Genomic DNA, 6,000 nt, shown 5'->3' with positions numbered 1-6,000 from the left:
GGCCAGAATGTTCCAACGCCCCTCAGCCCAAAGCAGGAGAGGTTGAGGCCAGAAGGGAAGGAGGAGGGGCCTTGCCAAAGATTAAGAGTTGAGCCGAGATGGGTAACCACGGGCTCTTTCCAGGCTGCCATAAGCTCCTGGATTCAAATCCCAGCTCCATCTCTCTCTACCTGTGTACCCTTAGGAACGCTTACCCCCTCTTTATTTGAGATATAATTCACCTACTATAAAATTCACCCTTTTAAAGTGTACAATGTTTAATATATTCAGAAAGTCATTGCAACCATCACCACCAATTCCAGAACATTTTATAATCACCTGAAAAAAAAAAACCCATACCCACTAGCAGTCATTCCCCCATTCTCCTGCCTTCCCCCAGCCCCTGGCAACCACTAATATACTTAATGTCTCTATAGATTTGCCTATTTTGGACATTTCGTATAAATGGGATACACAGGGACTTCCCTGGAGGTCCAGTGGTTAAAGACTTTGCCTTCCAATGCAGGGGGTGTGGGTTCAATCCCTGGTTGGGGAGCTAAGATCCCACATGCCTTGTGGCCAAAAAACCAAAAAAACATAAAACGGAAACAATATTGTAACAAACTCAATAAAGACTTTAAAAATGGTCCACATTTTTTTTAAAAATGGGATATACATGTGGAATACAACATGTGGCCTTTTGTGTCTGGCTTCTTTCACTTAGCATAATGTTTTCAAAGTTCACCCATGTTGTAGTATGTATCAATACATAATTCCTTTTATTACTGGATAGTATTCTGTTGTATGAATATACCACATTTTGTTCATCCTTTCATCAGTTGATGGAAAGTTGGGCTGCTTCCAGTTTTGGGCTGCTATGAATAATGCTGTTCTGAATATTCATGTACAGTTTTTGAGTGGACATGTTTTCAGTTCTCTTGCGTATGTACCTAAGAGTGGAATTGCTGAGTCATATCATAACTGTATATGTAACCTTTTGAGGAACCACCAGAATGTGTTCTACAGCAGCTGTACCTTATTATATTCCCATTAGCTCAGTTTCTTAACCTTTCTGACCCTCAGTTTCCCATTGGCAAAGCATCAGTATTGATACTTACCTTATAGACTGGCTGTAAGAGCTGAGATAAAGGAATGAAAGCAGTAGCACATAGTAGGTGCTCAATAAGTGGAATTATTATAATTAGAAAACCTATAGGATTCTGAGCCTGTTCCTTTTGATTCCCTTCAAATCTGACTGGACATCTACTCCACATTATCCCCATTTATTTACCTACTTCTTGAATTTCCCTTCAATTAACTTTACTGTGGAGCAAAGTTCCTGCTGCCTGCACTGTCTCTCTCTCTCTCTCTCTCTCTCTCTCTCATACACACACACATACACACACACACACACACACACACACACACACACACACACACCATTTAATAAAGGACTAAGCCAAGCTAAGTGGAAAGGTAAAAATTCTCCCACCCTGCAACATGTATGTTAGAGCTGGAATCAATTACTTACTATGGTGGTTCTCAAAGTGTGGAACCCAGACTGGCAGCACCTGGGAACTTGTTAAAATGCAAATCCTCAGGCCCCACCCCAGAAACACTGAATCAGGGACTCTAGGGATGAGCCCCAGCAATCTGTGGTTTAACAAACCCTCCAGGTGATTCTAATCCACACTAAAGTTCCCAAATTACAGATGAGAAGACTGAGGCCCAGAGAAAGGATGTAACTTGCTTAAGGCCATAGGGTGATAAAGACTGGAAGCTTTGGAATCATGTGGTCCTGGCTGCAAATTCCAGCTTCCCCATTTCCAATTGTGTGACCTTGGGCATGCCCTTTAGCCTCCCTTTACTTCAGTATCTGTCTTAGTCACTTCAGGCTGCTATAACAAAATACCATAGATTGGATGGTTTAAACAACATTTATTTCTCACAGTTCTGGAGGCTGAGAAATCCAAGATCAAGTGTCAGCCAATTCTATTCCTGCTGAGAGCGCTTTTCATGGTTTGCAGATGGCAGAAGTCTTCTCCTCATATCCCCATATGGCCGAGAGAAAAATGATCTCTCTTGTGTCCCTTCTTCTTAGGGTGCTAATCCCATTCATGAAGGCTTCACCTTCATGACCTTATTACCTCCCAAAGGCACCATCTCAAAATTCCACCACTTTGGGGGTTAGGATTTCAAATATGAATTTTGGGTATAATCATCTGTAAAATGGGAACAGCATACATCTGCTCCCAGGGTGGCCACTATTCTGCATTAAAGGTAGAATGAGGGCTGGAGCTCAGGCCTCCAGATTTCCAGGCTGGTGCTTTTATCCCAAGGAAACTGGCTGTCACCCCTGCACGATCCAAGAAGAAAGTTCCAGAGACCTTAACATTTGAAATGTTGACATGGAAAGGAGGGCTTTGTTTTATTTGGGGAGGCCTCAAAAGGAAGAGTCAGATGACTGGCGAAAATTACAAGGAGCTAGATCAATTTAAGGGAGAATTTCCAAACTGGAACTGTTCAGAAACAGAACTGACAGCCCCAAAAGGTAGTGAGGGTTCATCACTGGAGGATTCCAAGCAGCACCTGGATGCCTATCTTTCCAGGGTGGGAAGTTGGTGTGGATGATCTCTGGGGTCTCCTCATATGTAACCCTCTGTAGTGGCTATGTGCTGTTTGTCTCCTCTGCATCCATTCTTTGGGGAGTTGCCCATCTTCCACTCCATATGGTTGGAGGGGCTGTCAATCAGGGTGTTCCATTCATCCCTCGCACCCCAGGGCACAATACTGAGACTAGCCAGTTAGACTATTCCATCCTCCCTAACCACCTTGATTGGTTCAGGGAATGGCATGTGACCCAAGCCAAGCCAATCAGAATCTTTTTCTGCCAGAGCCATCCCAAAGCCACATCCATTCTTGAATTTCCCAGTCTGGTGAGCCTGCAGAATTCCTTTTTGGCTGAAGCCATTTTGGGGTTTTTGCCCCTACCACTGATAAAGTCTTCAGTAATACTACCATATAAAAATGGGCTTTCCTGTTCTTGTTTTGAGGCCTGCCTCCCCCCAACCCCCGACAGCATTGCATTAAAACAAGAGCAAGAAAAACAGCAGTCAAAACAACAGTAGTTTCAACCCATTTAAAATCTTTAGTCTCTTGAAAAAAAAAAATGCCAAAACATATTCCAGTCCTAACACAGAACAAAAAGTTTTAAAATCCATTTTCTCCATGTCTATCTTCATCTCATAGTCATGGTAGCTGTCTCCTAAACTTGCTTCTTTCTTCTCCAAACACCTAAGCCCCAGTTGGCTCTTAGCTTTTTCCTCCTCACCTACCTCTTCCAATGTCCACTGATCCAACCTTCCTGGACCCTTTGCTGGCCCAGGAAGGAAAGAGGGAAGCTGTAAGTCATCATACAGTAATGTGGTTTTATACACATTATTCTCCGGGTCAATGGAAGAGGTATGATTGTAAAATCCCATCTATGGAGGGAGGTATGACTGTGAAGTCATACTTTCCGAAGAGATACTGAGGTCTTTCAATTATCAGTCATATGCCAAGTTCAGCTTAGTAAATATTTACAGAGTGATTATCATGTGCCAGCTAAGAGCCAGGAGTGGGGCTGAGTTGTCTTGGGCATCTGGAAATGTGTTGACTAAGCCCCAGACATTAAAAGTCTGTTACTCACTCGTCATTGAATACCTACTATGTGCCAGGCCTTGAGGATATATCCAGGAGGAGAGATATTAAAGGCAGAAAAATGATTTCTATGAAATGGTGATTAAGTACTGACAAAGGAGACATATATAGGGATTGGGAACAAAACAGAGTCAGGGGTTAAGGAAGGTTCCCTGAGAAAGTGACTCATGAGCTGAGACAGGAAGCAAGAATAGGAGTCGACTAAAAGACTAGAAGACTAGGGGGAAGATAAGCCTGGGAAGGGAATCCCAGGTGCAGTGTTTGAAAGATGAGAGAGAGAGAGAGAAAGAACGAGAGTGAGACAGAGAGAGAGAGAGAAAGAGAGAGAGAGAGACTCCAGGAGGACTCTCTGTGTGGGTGGAGCACAGAGAACTGGAGAGAGGTTCAAAAGGTAGGTGGAGGCCCCATTGTAAAAACCTTTGACTGCCACGTAAGAGATCATGAGTCTCACGCTATGGACCAGAGACTTCAATATGAGCCCCATATGCCACTTAGGGCTTGGGATGTAGTTTGTTCCAAACATGGAAGAGCTCAGTTCTGGTTCTTCCACTCTGTGTTGTGTTGAAGCAGTCTCCTGCAGACTCAGGAGAGCCCATTGTGGGCATTTCTTCCCAACTTTGTGTTTAGGGCCTCAAATTGAAATTGACCTTGGTGGAGTTATCTATACCACAGAAACTGGCAAATGCTACCAAGTAGGGCCTTCCCCTGCCCCACAAGACCCAGGCATTAAACATTTACCAGCACCACTGCTTCCACCAAAGAGGAAGCTGGCACTGCAGCACTGGTGAGAGTTTAATGCTATGATCTTTGCAAATCAGGAAGTGATCAAGACCGGGACATTTTATTTTCGTCTGCCCTTAACCATCAGTAGGCTGAGTAGCAGAAGTTTTATACCCACAGGCTCTGAGGACAGCCAGACTGAAGTCCAAATCCCAGCCCTGTCACTAACTAGCTGTGTGACCTTGGGCAAGCAATGTTACCTCTCAGAGTTTCATCTGTTAAAAAAGATATTAATACCCACCTCATGGGGTTGTTGTGTGTACTAAATACTATAATATATGTAAACTGTAGTGCCTGCTGTGTAACAAGGACTCAAATAAATATTAATGCTATTGAATACTGTTTGAGATAAAGAGATCTCAATAGAGATATACGCATTTTATTCCAGAATGGACTTATTATCAGTATTTGAGATACCGGAAAGAAACTGAAGCAACACCCTGAGGACCTGCACAGAGGCTAGGTCATGGTAACTGGCTGAGATTTTCTCTTTCATCTTTCTTCCATTTTTTCAAGATGACGTCTTTTAAGGTTTTGAGAGATGCAACTTACCTGACCTTTGTGGTCACAAAATGTCCTTTCGTATTGATGCAGCAAGGTATTGATGCAGACACACAATTTCCTAACTTGAAATCATAGGGTGGGAGGAAGGGAGGAAGGGAGAGCAAGCATGTGGCAGATTTTGTCAAAAAGAACAGGTGGGGACTTCCCTTGTGGCGCAGTGGTTAAGAATCTGCCTGCCAATGAAGGCGACACGGGTTTGATCCCTGGTCTGGGAAGATCCCACATGCCACGGAGCAACTAAGCCCGTGCACCACAACTACTGAGCCCACGTGCCACAACTACTGAAACCCACACGCCTAGAGCCCACGTTCCGCAACAAGAGAAGCCACCGCAATGAGAAGCCCGCACACTGCAACAAAGAGTAGCCCCCTCTACAATGAAGAGTAGCCCCCACTCACCATAACTAGAGAAAGCCCGTGCGCAGCAACGAAGACCCAACGCAGCCAACAAATTTATTTTATTTATATTTATTTAGAAAAAAGAACAGGTGCCAGATTCAGATGAACCAAACATGTGGAGCAGGTGGCAAAGGAAGACACTTCTGTGCCCCCTGCCAAACTGCTCCCAGTTCAGTGGGATTCCGGGTCTGAAAGAATTGCAGTTGGTCAGATGAAGTCACAGCTTCAAGGGAGATTCAAAGATACTTAAGTGCGCTCCCATGTGAGACCTCTTCCATCTTCCTTGCCTTTGAGGTCTGAACATGGCCTCTGTGAGCCCCTGTTAAGAAGTGCTGATTGAGTTGAAAGCCTGAGGCAAATCCCAGAAGTATCCTGAAATTTCTGAATGTCTGTACCCAGGGCCAAACACTGGGCAACCAAGTCCTGTGAAAAGGCATTGCCTCTCTCCCCAAAACTGCTGGGATCCAAACTGAGCGCCAGCATCCAACCAGAGATGAGCCCCAGGATGCTCTCTGCAACATAACTGGTCCTACTTCACGGGCTGGGTCACAGCTGACCAACGGTCACCAGGTCCGTCACT

This window comes from Balaenoptera acutorostrata, chromosome 1 (genome assembly GCF_949987535.1).
Source record: "Balaenoptera acutorostrata chromosome 1, mBalAcu1.1, whole genome shotgun sequence".
Classification (NCBI taxonomy): domain Eukaryota; kingdom Metazoa; phylum Chordata; class Mammalia; order Artiodactyla; family Balaenopteridae; genus Balaenoptera; species Balaenoptera acutorostrata.
Note: the sequence above shows the minus strand (reverse complement) of the source record.